Source organism: Pantherophis guttatus, chromosome 1 (assembly GCF_059756535.1).
Source record: "Pantherophis guttatus breed Tessera chromosome 1, ASM5975653v1, whole genome shotgun sequence".
Taxonomy (NCBI): domain Eukaryota; kingdom Metazoa; phylum Chordata; class Lepidosauria; order Squamata; family Colubridae; genus Pantherophis; species Pantherophis guttatus.
The window spans coordinates 11,616,632-11,632,105 of record NC_142063.1 but is presented as its reverse complement, the minus strand read 5'-3'; the positions used below and the strand labels follow the sequence as shown (position 1 = coordinate 11,632,105).

At 44.8% G+C, this 15,474-nt stretch overlaps 1 long non-coding RNA gene across 1 annotated transcript; it reads left to right on the top strand.

The window, feature by feature from the left end:
- The first annotated feature begins 155 nt into the window (after positions 1-155).
- Positions 156-4,292, top strand: LOC117660138 (uncharacterized). Its single transcript, XR_004589573.3, has 2 exons — positions 156-277; positions 4,067-4,292. It is a non-coding gene; the product is annotated as an uncharacterized LOC117660138 (long non-coding RNA).
- The last annotated feature ends 11,182 nt before the right edge of the window (positions 4,293-15,474 follow it).

Here is a 15,474-nt window from a genome sequence, read left to right as displayed (position 1 = left end):
GCTTTTTTTAAAAAAGGATGATGAATGTCAAGTATCACCTAAATTCCAGAATTCCTTTTCTCTGGTCACAGAAGAAGTAAAAAAATGTTTTTTTCTCTCAATCTTTTTCCTTGTTATATTAAACATTTACATTCTGTTGGCTCCTTTTAGAGGTTTTGAGGCGCTTCATGCATCTCATCCTCACAAGAACCCTGCGAGGTGGGACACTATCCTGTTTCCCCTATATATAGATTCCTGCTTCAACTGGCAGAAGAACGGAGAAAAATCCATTTTTTAGGTACCGTTTTCCTAATAATCCAGCTCTGATTCTCTATGATGATGTTTCTAGTTTGAATGAACAGTGGATTTTAGTTGATTTAAATCAGTGTTTCTCAACCTTGGCCACTTTAAAAAGTGTGGACTTCAATTCCCAGAATTCCCTAGCCCAGCATAGCTGACTGGGGAATTCTGGGAGCTGAAGTCCAAACCTCAGCATAGTTGACTGGGGAATTCTGGGAGCTGAAGTTCACACCTCAGCATGGCTGACTGGGGAATTCTGGGGGCTGAAGTCCACACCTCAGCATAGCTGACTGGGGAATTCTGGGAGCTGAAGTCCACACCTCAGCATGGCTGACTGGGGAATTCTGGGGGCTGAAGTCCACACCTCAGCATGGCTGACTGGGGAATTCTGGGGGCTGAAGTCCACACCTCAGCATAGCTGACTGGGGAATTCTGGGAGCTGAAGTCCACACCTCAGCATAGCTGACTGGGGAATTCTGGGAGCTGAAGTCCACACCTCTTAAAAGCTGCCATGGTTGAAAATTCCAAAATGGTGCAAATCCACATCTAAAGCCTCCCAAAGCTCTGTCAGCAATTCTCTGATCCAGAGAATAACACACACACAGACTGGTTCACACAACATGTTGTCGGCAATGTCCCCAAGGGAGTCAATCTGATAAAAGCAACATTCAACTCCCATAATTCTCCCACTAGCCTTTGTGGACTTCAACTCCCATAATTCCCCAGCCAGCGCGGCAAAGGTTGAGTAATAATTGCCTACATAATTAGTGGAAAGGAAAAGGAGTCATAATTGGGCATTTGCAAGATGGCTGGGAACTTCTGATCATGTTTTTATTGAAGTTTTAAAATACGGAGATAATTAACTAATACAAACGAAGAAAAACATATAAAGGAGAAAAAGTGAAAAAAAAGGGGGAAATGGGGGAGGGGAAAAGAGAAAAATATATTCAATAAAAAAAGAATTAAAAAATGAAATTACTTCCTTCTTTGTCAAAACAAGTACAAATATTTTCAATATCTCAACACCATGTCTAATATTTCAACCAAAATCTATCTCGTATCTCATTTTTATCTATTGTCAAATAATAAAGCTTCAATTTTCAATCTTAATCAGCAAAAGTCCATTAATTTCTGTCAGAAATAATCATGTTTCTCTATCTTTCTCTCTCTCCATCCATCCATCCATCTATCTGAATATTTCTGATACTTCTTAATGAACTTTTGCTGATTAAGATTGAAAGCTGAAGCTTTATTATATAAACTTTGAACAAGCAAATCAATTTCATATTTCTTTTTCCTTTTGCACAATGCCCTCTCATTTTCTCTAAAAATGCACAGGAAAAAAAATTGTCTTCAACGAAGTATAACTTCTCCAAAAAATCTTATTTCCAGCCAATCTGACCTCTTAATCCCTTTGAAAATTTTCCAAAATCAACATTCTAATCATCCTTAATTCCAAGTAGAAAAAGTTTTTTTTTAAAGTCTTAAACCTGCATAAATCTTCTTTTGCTGTTGCTGCTGGTTGAAGGAAAATCGCCCAGTGTAATAAAATTTGTCCTTCTGGAGGTTCTTAATGTCTTAAAAACACAATTTACATGGTATTTCAAATAAAAGTGATTAAGTGAGGAAATCGGGGAATTCAGTGTCCTTTTGAAACACTCTGAACCAGCTTGAGCAAAACTGTCTCTCCCAGAGCTTTAAAATATACAAAAATCCCCGTTTTTAGAGTCTGGATACAGGAAACATCTGTAAAGAGCACTCTGGGCCCATCTCAAGTCCTCATCTTTATCCAGAAAGGAATTCAGTTCCTTCCCACTGTGATTGTCAGCTCCACTAAAAGCAAAGCTGTCTTAAGTAATATTGTACTGCAAACTAAGGCATACAAAACCTTTGCTAGACCAATTCTCAAATACAGCTCATGTCCTTGGAACCTGCACTGCATATCAGACATTAATACAATTGAGCGAGTCCAGAGGTATTTCACAAGAAGAGTCCTCCACTCCTCTGCCTTATGCCACCAGGCTTGAAATTTTGGGCTTAGACAATTTAGAACTACACCGCCTTCGGTCCAACCTAAGCGTAGTACACAAAATTATCTGCTACAATGTCCTACCTGTCAATGACTACTTCAGCTTCAACCGCAATAATGCACGAGCACACAATAGATACAAACTCAAGGTAAAACGCTCCAAACTCGATTGCAGAAAATACAATTTCAGCAACAGAGTGGTCAATGCCTGGAATGCACTACCTGACTCTGTGGTTTCTTCCTCAAACCCCCAAAACTTTAACCTTAAGACTGTCCACTGTTGACCTCACCCCATTCCTAAGAGGTCTGTAAGGGGTGTGCATAAGTGTACCAGCGTGCCTACCGTCCCTGTCCTACTGTCCCCATTTATTCGTATCCATTTCCTGTATTCGTAATCATATTTTTACGTATATCTGTTATATTACACGTGTTTGACAAAATAAAATAAATAAAAAATAAAATAAAAATAAATAGTCCACCATTCCTTCCCTGGAAGTGCTGACTGGGGAATTCTGGGAATTGAAGTCCGCACATCTTAAAGTTGCCAAAGTTGAGGAACACTGATGTGGAGAAATTAAAGAAAAATAAAACGAAGGCCATCTCTAGATACGGACTCCCTTGATTGCTTATACAGCTAGTTCTCGACCACAATTGAGCCCCAAATTTCCATTACCTAAGCGAGAGAGTTGTTGAGTGAGTTCGGTCTCATTTTATCACCTTCCTTGCCACAAATCGCTGTAGTTCTTCAATTTAGTAACACAGTTGTTAAGTGAATCTGGCTTCCCCACTGATTTTGCTTCTCAGAAGGTCGCAAAAAGGGATCACGTCAGGGGTGAAATCCAGCAGGTTCTGACAGGTTCTGGAGAACCGGTAGCGGAAATTTTGAGTAGTTCGGAGAACCGGCAAATACCACCTCTGGCTGGCCCCAGAGTGGGGTGGGAATGGAGATTTTGCAGTATCCTTCTCCCTGGAGTGGGGTGGGAATGGAGATTTTGCAGTATCCTTCCCCTGGAGTGGGGTGGGAATGGAGATTTTGCAGTATCCTTCCCCTGGAGTGGGGTGGGAATGGAGATTTTGCAGTATCCTTCCCCTGGAGTGGGGTGGGAATGGGGATTTTGCAGTATCCTTCCCCTGCCACACCCACCAAGCCACACCACGTCCACCAAGCCACGCCCAAGAACCAGGTAGTAAAAAAAATTTGGATTTCATCACTGGATCACATGACCCTGGGACACTGCAACCGTCATAAATATGAGCCAGTTGTTGTTTTTTTTGATCACCTGACTACGGGGATGTCGTCATGGTCGTAAGTTTGAAAAACGGTCGTAAGTCCCTTTTTTTCCCAGTGGCGTTGCAGCTTGGAAAGGTCTCTACATGAACTGTTGTAGAACTACCTGTAACCTGTTTTAAAGTACAGGGTTTTTTTTAAATTTATGGGTGGCTTTTTAAAAATAAGGGTGGAAAGGTGTTTTCGTTTTGTTATTCGGTTCTTTTCAAACTCTTTTTTTTTTTAACACAGCCATATTGGAAAGGCTGTTGCAAGACATCCTAAATCTGCAAATAGGCCAAGCTTTGGCGTAAACGTGCTTAGCATAACATGGGAAGGAACAGAGCGAAGAAATTTATAGGGACTCCTGTTTGGCTTCCCTTCAATACGTATTTCTGAGTAGGCTTGCAGAGAAGGGTTTGTTTTTTTTTTGGAGTGGTGTGTATGTGTGACTGTCTCTTTGCTTGTTTATCTCCCCTATTTCTAAACAGCCTTTCAGATCCACCGTCTTGCCAGAGCCGCCGACCGTAGTCGCAGCAAACACACAACAGCGTGTTTAAACCTTTCCTTTGTTGCCATCAAGTACTGCTTGCAGACAGTTGAAAAGAAGCCAGCGACGGGGAAATGCCACTAAAATGCAAGAACAGCCTGAGCACGGCTGAAGCACCAGGAAAGCAAAGGGAGGCGGCTGCATTAAACAGAAAAACAGAAAAAGTCTTTCTCTCTCTCTCTCTCTCTCTCTCTCTCTCTCTCTGTGGGAGGAACCAGCAAGTCAGGGAGGTGGGGCTTTCATGCCAGGGGGAGGGACCCAGGAGTGGGCTTCAAAAATTTTAGCAAGGGGTTGTCTGCCTGGTTGCTGAATGGGCATGGCCATGGTGGGAGTGGCCTAATTGGTCTCCTCGGGCTCCAGAGGCTTTTCTCAAACCTCCGGGAAGGCGAAAATGGCCTCCCCAGGCTCCGGAGGCCCTTCCAGTAGGCCCACTTTTCGCCCTCCCCAAGCCTCCGCGCGTGCCTGCACTTACATCCAAAACGGGCCACGTGGGGACTCCTGGGAGGGGCGGGGTGGGATGGGTGGGGCCAGCCAGGAGTGGGATTTGGGGGTTCTCCGAATTGCACCGACTCTTAGCTAGAGGTTCGCCCGAACCCCTGCGAACCCCCAGCAGCCCACCCCTAGAAGGGACGTGACCGATTGAAAAGGTGGAGCTTGCTTATATAAATACACGTAGTCCTCAACTTCCGACCACAATTGAGCCCAAATGTTATGTTGCTGAGTGAAACATTTCTTTAAGGGAGTTTTGCCCCATTTTACGACCTTTCTTGCCACAGTTGTTAAGTGAATCACCTTCAATTGATAAGTTAGTAACCTGGTTGTTAAGTGAATCTGGCTTCCCCATTGACTTTGCTTGTCAGAAGGTCGCAAAAGGGGATCACGTGATCTTGGGATACCGCAACGGTCATAAATACGAACCAGTTGCCAAGCGTCTGAATTTTGATCACATGATTATGGGGATGTTGCAAAGGTCGTAACTGTGAACAACATTCATTAGTCACATTTTTCAGTGTCGTTTTAACTTTGAATGGTCACTAGATGAACTGTTGTAAGTAGAGGATTATCTGTATAGCTAGTCCTCATTTTACAACCATTCGTTTAGAGACTGTGCAAAGTTACAACGGCACTGAAAAAAGTGACTTACAACCATTTTCACACTTACAACCATTGCAGCATCCCACGAGATCAAAATTCAGATGCTTGGCAACTGCTTCGCATTTATGACCAGTGTCCTGGAGTCAGCTGATCATCTTTTGCGAACATGTGACGAGCAAAGTCAAACGGGGGAACCCTATCCATTTAACCGCCGTGGGACTAACTTAACATCCGCAGTGATTCGCTTAACAACCGCGGCAAGAAAGGTCGTAAAGTGAGCCAAAACTCCTTTTTACAACTGTCTCGCTTAGCATCAGAAATCTTGAGCTCAGTTGCGGTCGTAAGTCGAGGACGGGCCTGTATTGAAGATATGTCTCCTACAGTTCCTCATAGCTAACGTAGCAACTACTCTGGCGGTTGTTGTGGAACCACACTTCCGCCCCTCCATCTCTCCTATTCCCTAGGTTTAAATCTGGAATATTTTCCTGCCGAGCAGATGCTTCCTCCCTCAGCCCTGCTTCCCCCAATTACCGCACTTCCGAAGGTTTGACCTAACGTTCATTATTTTTAGTCTTCGATACCAAAGGGATTCGAAATCAAAAATCTCACTTGAAGGTCTGCCAAGCTTCTCGCGCTGAGCAAAGCATATTTTAACATGCTGTGGCGCACCTTGGCTTCCGTCTCTTGCAAGATTTCGCTCTCCTAGAGCCGGCAGGGGCTCTAAGGATCATCTAGTCCAGGGGGTCCCCAACCTTTCGGACCTCAGGGACCACTAAATTCATCATTTTAAATCCCACGGACCACTAATACGATCTGCCTAATGACTGGATGGGCGGGCGTGGCCAGGTGGTCATGTGACTGGATGGGCGTGGCCAGCTTGATGTCACTCACGTCGAGGGGCGCCTCGACGGCCTCTACTCGCCTGTCTCAGCCACTCCTCACCTGCCCACCTGGGTTCCTTAGGGCCCCAACAGAGCCTTGGTAGTACAGGGGTTTAAGGCACCCTGTTATTAAGCTGGTTATTAAGACCAGCTGCCTGCAATTACTGCAGGGCTCGAATCTCTCCAAGGCTCAAGGTTGACTCAGCCTTCCATCCTTTCTAAGGTAGGTGAAATGAGGACCCAGTTTGTGGGGGCAATAAGCTGACTTTGTATAAATATACAAAAGTATGAAGGCTATTGCTTAACGCATTGTAAGCCACCCTGAGTCTCCGGAGAAGGGCGCCATATAAATCAAATTAAAAAAACAAAACAGGAAGCAGTTGTTGGAGCTAAGCAGCCACCACGAGAAAGAATTGGCAAAACAGCTGCTCAATTCAAACTGGATCTGGCCGAAAAGGAGGCTCAGCAGAAGCACCTCACTGAGGACTAGGAGCATAGGCTTTCCAAGCAGAGGGAAGACCTGCGGGAGTGCAAGGCCAGGTATCAGCGCCTGGAGGCTCAGCAGGCTGAGAGTCAGCCAGTTCCAGGTCATGAGGCAGTCCCATTGGAACAAGGCACTCCGGCTCTTTGCCAACAGCGGCGCTTCCCTCCAGCCTTTGCCCAAAAGCCCCACACCAGGAGGCTGAAGCAGACCCCAAGTCGGAATTTCTGCCCCCCTCCAACCCGCACAAAAAGACCCCAAAGGGGGAGACTCTTTGCAGCAACACAAATGTTCTTTGCACGTATCCGGCCCAGGGGCCGTAGTTTGAGGACCCCTGATTTAGTGCAATATTAAAAATGCAATTTTTTTGTTTCCTCCTGCACCAACCTGGCAGGCAAAACAGGGCACCGGGGCGCCATGCGAGCCCCCCCCCATGCACCCCGTTCCCCCGCACATGTACACACATGTCCCCCACATGCACCCCACCCCATACACATGCGTGGCAGAGACCCGAAAACCAGCTGGCCGCCAGGAGGTGTGCGCATATGCGCGATAGAGCTGGACTGGGGCGACGGCTGGCGTGCCTACAGAAAGAGCTCTGCGTGTTCAACAATGGCGGAGTTTCTGATGTGAAAAACGGCCCTATGTTATTTTTTCCCCAGTGCCGTTGTAAATTCAAACGGTCACTAAATGAACCATTGTAAGTCAAGGACAACGTGTATGTAGACATCTCTCTCTGGTTTTCTGTTTTTTTTTCCGGCTGAACGCGAATATTTCAAGGCTGTAGTGCTCAGTTGTATCTTTTTTATCGGCCGTCACGGATGCCGGATCCTGTGAACTTACTTAATGCAAGGTGGGGGTAAGACTAAATGACCTCTAAAATCCCACCAAATGTTGAAAAGCTTATGATTTTAAGCTCCCCATCTGTCTGGCAGGCGAGTCTTAAAAATTGCAGTTTTGGGTTATTTGTGAGCATAAGAAAGGGCTTAAGCTCCCAGAGGCAGGTTCTCTCTTGGCTGCCCTCCTTTCTCACAACAACAGATCCCTCCGATTAACCTGCATGAACCAGCAGGACGCTTCGGCCTCCATCTTTTGTTTCGATCCAAAAAAAAAGGAATCTCTGGGAATCAGGAGCCTTGATAGTACAGTGGTTTAGTGCACCCTGTTATTAACACAGCTGCCTGCAATTTCTGCTGGTTCGAATCTCTCCAAGGCTCAAGGTTGACTCAGCCTTCCATCCTTTCTAAGGTAGGTGAAATGAGGACCCAGTTTGTGGGGGCAATAAGCTGACTTTGTATAAAATATACAAAAGTATGAAGGCTATTGCTTAACGCATTGTAAGCCGCCCTGAGTCTCTGGAGAAGGGCGGCATATAAATCAAATTAAAAAAAAAATAAAAAAATAAAAATCAAAGGATGGGAGTTGACAAATGCTGGAATGAAAACCTTTGCCTATTTTTTTTTTATATGTCCTTCACGCCGTTCTTCATGCATTTTTGTCTCCAGGCGTTTGCTTGTCTTAGTTGCTCTTCTTTGCACTTTTTCCAAAGTCTCAACATCTTTTTTGTAATGTGGGGACCAAAACTGGATGCAGTTATTCCAGGTGTGGCCTTACTCAGTGGTGGGATTCAAATAATTTTAACAACTGGTTCTCTGCCCTAATGATTTCTTCCAACAACCAGTTCACCAAACTGCTCAGAAAGTTAACAGCCGGTTCTCCCGAAGTGGTGCGAACCGGCTGAATCCCACCACTAAGGTCTTACTAAGGATTTATATAGCGGTACTAAGACTTCACCTGATTTTGATTCTGTGCCTCTGTTTATACAACCAAGGATTGTATTAGCTTTTTTGACTGCTGTCGCACACGGCTGGCTCATGTTGTGTGATCTTCCACTAGGACCACAAGGTCCCTTTCACATTTATTGTTTTTGAGTCAGGTTTCGCCTTGTACCTTTGGTTTTTACTGCCCAGGTGTAAAACCTAGCTTTTAGAATAGAATAGAGTAGAATAGAGTAGAATAGAATAGAATAGAATGGAATGGAATGGAATAGAATAGAATAGAATAGAATAGAATAGAATAGAATAGAATAGAATAACAGAGTTGGAAGGGACCTTGGAGGTCTTCTAGTCCAACCCCCTGCTTAGGCAGGAAACCCTACTGTCAGGTTTCGATGCTATCTCAAAATAAATGAATTTCCAAACTGCCGATCTTTAAGGAAATTTTCTCTTTATTCGAGCACAGCAATCTGATCCTGACTCTTTCACTTCAGACAAATGGTTGTCCAATCTCTTCTCAAAAACTTCCAGTGTTGGAGCATTCACAACTTCTGGAGGCAAGTTGTTCCACTGGTTAATTGTTCTAAATGTCAGGAAATTTCTCCTTAGTTCTAGGTTGCTTCTCTCCTTGATTAGTTTCCACCCATTGCTTCTTGTCCTGCCTTCAGGGGCTTTGGAGAATAGCTTGACTCCCTCTTCTTTGTGGCAGCCCCTGAGATATTGGTAGACTGCTATCATGTCTCCCCTAGTCCTTCTTTTCATTAGACTAGACATACCCAGTTCCTGCAACCGTTCTTCATATGTTTTAGCCTCCAGTCCCCTAATCATCTTTTCTCCACGTTAAATTGGATAGGGCCCATGGTTCAAGTCTGTCAAGATCTTTTTGGATCCTGAGCTTGTCTTCTGGCGTTATATTTATAATAGTTTACTTAGTGACTCTTCACTAAATTAGAGTGGCCATGAAAAAAGCATCCCCATGGTAGAAGGGGAACTTATCAAATCTGCAGATGGTACTAAACTGGCAGAAATAGCCAACACCTTAGATCAGGGGTCAGCAACCTGTGGCTCTGGAGCCGCATGTGGCTCTTTCATCCCTCTGCTGCGGCTCCCTGTCGCTCAAAATATACGTCACAACCGCCAATGTGCGACACACACGGCACGCGATTTATTGAGCTTTTTGACCCTGGTAGGTCAACCATGGATAAATCCAAGAAAAGAGAAGTTTCAGAAGAAAACAGAATGTTTAATTCAACGACATATATTAGTTTTGTGGCTGCTCAGGAAATAGTCAGACACGGGAAGGGTTTTGTGGCTCCCGGTGTTTTCTTTTCTGTGGGAAACGGGTCCAAATGGCTCTTTGAGAATTTAAGATTGCCAACCCCTGCCCTAGATGAAAGGCTCAAGATCTGTGTGGCTCTGTTGCCTGAGCCTGGGCTATCGACAGATGCAGACTCTGAGAGTGAGGGGGAGGAGTTGGCAAGGCCTCCCTCTCCAGGACCCTCCTCTCTGGCAATGCCTCCGGAGGACACCGAAGGCCAAACGATAGGCTCAGAGCCAAGCACATCCCCGCAGCCACAGGTGGACAGCGACGAAGGAGATAAGTGCTGGCTGGACCCTCGACAGAGGCGCAGGGAGAAGCGTGCGCAGCAGAAGGGAAGGCGTGCCAGAGATTAGCTGAGTCACTGGACCACACACCACAGGGTATAAATGTGGGTGTGATGGCCGGTTCAGTTTGTGACGAGCAAAAAACTGGAAATACTCCATGATCTCTGCTTTACTGGACTTTGCCTGCTTTATCGGACTGCATTTGGATTAATCTTTGTTTTGTGTGAATAACGTCTGAATTGGCAGCTAGCCACTGGGTTGCTGCCAGCTTTATCACCAAAGAGTTTTGTCGTGTGGCTTATTAACTCCGGGCCATCTGTGGGTGGGTGTGCATGGTACGGGGACAGAACAAGATCCAGGTGGATCTTGACAGACTTGAACACTGGGCCCTAATTAACAAAATGAAATTCAGTGTAGAGAAAAGTAAAGTCTTACACTTAGGCAAGAAAAAACAAAAGTACACATACAAATTGGGAGAAACCAGGCTTAATAGCAGTGACTGTGAGAGGGATCTTGGAGTCTTAGTGGACAACCAGTTCAATATGAGCCAGCCGTGTGCGGCAGCTGCCAAAAAAGCCAACACAGTTCTGGGCTGCATGAACAGAGAGATAGAATCAAGATCACGTGAAGTCTTAATACCGCTTTATAATGTTTTGATAAGACCATACTGGGAATACGGCATCCAGTTTTGGTCACCACAATATAAAAAAGACGTGGAGACTCTGGAAAAAGCGCAGAGAAGAGCAACAAAGATGATTAGGGGACTGGAGGCTAAAATATATCAAGAACGGTTGCTGGAATTAAGTATGTCTAGTTTAATGAAAAGAAGGACTAGGGGTGGTATGATAGCAGTCTTCCAATATCTCAGGGGTTGCCACAAAGAAGAGGGAGTCAAGACATTCTCCGAAGCACCTGGCAGTGGTGGGATTCTACCGGTTCAGACCGGTTCGGGTGAACTGTTAGCTCTGACTTTCAGCCGTGAGTGAACCAGTTTGCTCCGATTTTGAAGTGAGCCCGCCCGTCCCTGCGTTATCCTCATCTATATTTCCGTTTCCGAAGCCCAGCTGATCAGCACAGCAGAGTGGATTGCCAAGCCTCAGCTGTTTTCCTTGCCAGCAGCAATGCGGAAAGTGAGTTTCTCCAAACTGTGTATGTGCGTGCTTAGCGAATTGGTTGTTAAACCGGTCGGATCCCACCCACCCCTAACCTGAAGGCAAAACAAGCAGCAATGGATGGAAATTAACCAAGGAGAGAAGCAACTTAGAAATAAGGGGAAATTTCCTGAAAGTGAGAACGATTAGCCAGTGGAACTGCCTGCCTCCAGAAGTTGTAAATGCTCCATCATTGGAGGTTTTGAAGAAGAGACTGGGCAGCCATTTATCAAGGATGGAATAAAGTCTCCTGCTTGAGCAGAGGGTTGGGCTAGATAACCTCCAAGGTCCCTTCCAATTCTGTCATTCTGTGAAATCACTGTTGATAATAAGGTTGGGAAAGGAGGGAGGAAAGGAAGGAAGGGTCGTTCGCCCACCCCTCCATCCCCCACCAGCAGCCTGACCGTCGATTCCACCTGCCCCAAATAAATAAAATCCACTTTGGACTGTCTTAAGATTTCCTGAGTGCAAAATTCCTTCTGGGGGTTCTTGAGAAGCTTATCGGCTTGGATGCCGGAGAATAAACTAAGCTGGAGTCGTTTGACGCAGATTTCCGAAGGCGGCTTGCCGAGAAGATGAAATTTTTATTTCTTCTTGCCAATTTGCAACTCGTTGGCCTCGGAAGGGAAGGAAGATTAATCGCAATTTCGCCTCCCTCCCGCTCTAACCTGGTATGGCGTCTTCCAGATGTTTGGGGATTACCGGGCACAGAACGCCCACCAAGCAGGACCAGGCAGAGTCTATGTTTTCTTCCTAATCCTCGTTTGCAGCTGTCTCCAGGCTTTTGGGGAGGCAAAACGGCCTCACACAGGGCAAAACTGCACGGCGTAGCTTCGCTTTGCAAATTGCCAGTTCCACCCGCTTTGCGGGAGAAATTCCTTTTTCTCCTGCTTATTTTCAACCTGTGGATACACAGTCACCTTTTAAAAAAATATTGGAAGTTAAATGCATGGAGCAGTGTTGGCGAACCTTTGCGGCACCAAATGCCGAAACGGGAGCACGCGCACACGGGGGGGGGAGCACCGGAAACCGGAAGAGCAGTACCCTGGGGTGCACACCTGCGCCGGGAAGCTGAACTTCCCATTTCTGGTAGGCGCATGTGCACCGATCACCTGGTCCTCCAGTTTCTGGTGCACATGTGTGTGCGAAGACCAACTTGCCAGTCTGCGGGTGCAGCAAATGTGACAAATACGAGCCAGTTGCCGAGTGCCAAAATTTTGATCACGTGACGATGGGGATGCTGCGACGGTCGTAAGTACGAGGAGTGATCGTCAGTCACATTTTTTCGGTGCTATCGTAATTTCAAAGGTCGCTAAATGGATGTTTGTAAGTCAAGGACTATCGGTAAATGTGAATTCCTTCTTCTTGTTTGAAAATACAGTAGTCCTCGACTTACAACAGTTCATTTAGCGACCGTTCAAAGTTACAACGGCACTGAAAAAAATGACTTGTGACCCATTTTTCATACTTACAACTGTTGCAGCCATCCCCATGGTCATGTGATCAAAATTCGTACGCTTCGCAACCGACTCACATTTATGACGGCGACAGTGTCCCAAGGTTACGTGATCTCCTTTTGTGACCTCCTGACCAGCAAGCCAGATTCACTTAACAACGATACTCACTTAACAACTGCGGCGAATTCCTTTAACCGCTGTGGCAAGAAAGGGGTCAAAATGGGTGCACAACTCACTTAACAAATTTCTCGCCAAGCAACGTAAATTTTGGACTCAAATTGCAGTCGTAAGTCGAGGACTCCCTGTCAGGGAAAAAAAATCAAATCAAATAAACTTTTTTTCCTTTGCAAGACAACAGACTGCCCGAGCCTTAAAATCCTAAACTTGCTGGTAGGATGATTTTAATTCACAGCTCTTACAAATAGAATGAGCTTATGACGTTTGAAATCTCTCTTTATTTTGCAGTCTTTCTGCTTTAAATCTGTTTTTATCTCCAGAAGAGGGTTTTAAAGATGATTAAGGAGAAAAGATCTTTTCTCCATACAATGTTGTAATAGGAAATCTTAAGAGGATTGGGGCAGGATTGGATTCGGCGGCTACGTCGACGCTATTCTGAAATTCTTCGAGGCTGACAATGCGCTTAAAGCCGGACAATTAAAGAGCTCTAATTTGGACGCGGTTAGTTTTAACTACCTCCCTTCCGCCCTTTGGCACGTTGTTGTGCGAATGCAGTACTTTACATGAGTTCCAGTGGTGGGATTGAAATAATTTAACTACCGATTCTCTCGAACCGGCTGAATCCACCACTGATGAATTCAGGATCCAGTGGTAGACTTTACAGCCGTATACATATAGCCATATACTCATAATGAGCCGAGGTGGCGCAGTGGTTAGGGTGCAGTACTGCAGCTACTTCAGCTGACTGCTAGTTCAGCAGATCAGCGGATCAAATCTCACCGGCTCAAGGTTGACTCAGCCTTCCATCCTTCCGAGGTGGGTAAAATGAGGACCCGGATCGTTAGGGGGCAATATGCTATTTAGTATACTGTCTTTGGTGTAAGCCGCCCAGAGTCCTCGGAGAGTGGGAGGCATAGAAATATGACAAATAAATAAATATACAGTAGTGGCCAAAATTGTGGAAACCTTTTGGAAAAAGTCTATTTTTGAGGTTTGATGGCTAATAATAACACCACTTTTTTGGGGGGGGAGTAATATCATAAAATTATATATCAATGGAAAGACAATTTAATCAAGAATGTTAATGCAACGAAGTTTGTTCAATTATCTGTGTTCTATGAAAAGTTACAGCCAAATAACCAGAAAAAGGTAGCACAACTGGCTTAGGTTGATATCAGGTAGCTTTCCTTCAACATATTTGCTTAACGACTGTGTGAATTGCTGTGATTACCTTAGCAGCTGTGGCACAAAAGGTTGTTAGATCGGGCGTGGCTCACTTAACAACCCCTTTTGCTTAACAAGGGAAATTCTTGATCTAATTGTGATCATAGGTTGAGGACTGCCTGTAGCTAACCATACAGCTAAACAACTTGTTAAAATTTTGGTTTTTATGTTTGCATATCATGCAAAAATGAGTTTTATTTCTGGGTGTGGATGAGATGTGGGACCCCAGTCCTGTGAGCTAGGACAATGTTTCTTAACCTCGGCAACTTTAAGATGTGTGGACTTCAACTCCCAGAATTACCCAGCCATCGTGCTGACTGGGGAATTCTGGGAGAAGAAGTCTACAAATGCTGCATGGGGAATTCTGGGAATTAAAAATTCACAAATTCTGGCTGAGGAATTCTGGGAGTTGAAGTCCACAAATGCTGGTTGAGGAATTCTGGGATTTGAAGTCCACAAATGCTGCCTGGAAATTCTGGGAATTAAAAATCCTCAAATGTTGTCTGGGGAATTCTGGGAGTTGAAATCCACAAATACTACATGGGGAATTCTGGGATTTAAAGTCCACAAATACTACCTGGGGAATTCTGGGTGTTGAAGTCCACACATCCTGCCTGGGGAATTCTGGGAGCTGAAGTCCACAAATGCTGCCAGGAAATTCTAGGAATGAAAAATCCACAAATGCTGGCTGAGAAATTCTGGGAGTTGAAGTCCACAAATGCTGCCTGGGGAATTCTGGGAGTTGAAAGTAGCCAAGGTTGAGAAACACTACTCAGCATCACCATATATATTTATGCAGGAAGTGAGGGCAACTAAAGGGGGCTTGTCTCCAATATGCTAGGCTAGGGGACTTGTGGAAAAGAAGAGAAATATTGGAGACAAATATATACGGTAATTTGTCTCCAATATTTCCCTCCTTTTCCACAAATCCCCCACCCCGGCATTCCCTAATCCTACAAACCCCCTTAAGTTTCCCTCACATTCTGCATTTGCATCCACAACATCCTACACATCTTGGTTGATTGAATCATTGGTTCTGTCTGTTCTCTTGGGGCTCAGTTTGTTGTAAGAACTCAATCCCCTGGTAGCTTCCGGGTGTTTTGGGTTTTTTTGCAATTGCTGAAATTAAAGCAGGGGTCTCCAACCTTGGCAACTTTATGACTTGTGGACTTCAACTCCCAGAATTCCTCAGCCAGCATTTGTGGACTTCAACTCCCAGAATTCCCCAGTCAGCATTTGTGGATTTTTAATTCCCAGAATTCCCCAGTCAGCATTTATGCACTTCAAATTAGAAATTTTATGATGTTTATGTGTCTATATTTTTCTTGACTGTACACCGCCTTGAGTCCTACGGGAGAAAGGCGGTATAGAAATATAATAAATAAATAAATAAATAAATAAATCCCAGAATTCCCCAGGCAGGATTTGTGGATTTTTAATTCCCAGAATTTTCCAGTCAGCATTTGTGGACTTCAAATCCCAGAATTCCCCAGTCAGGATTTG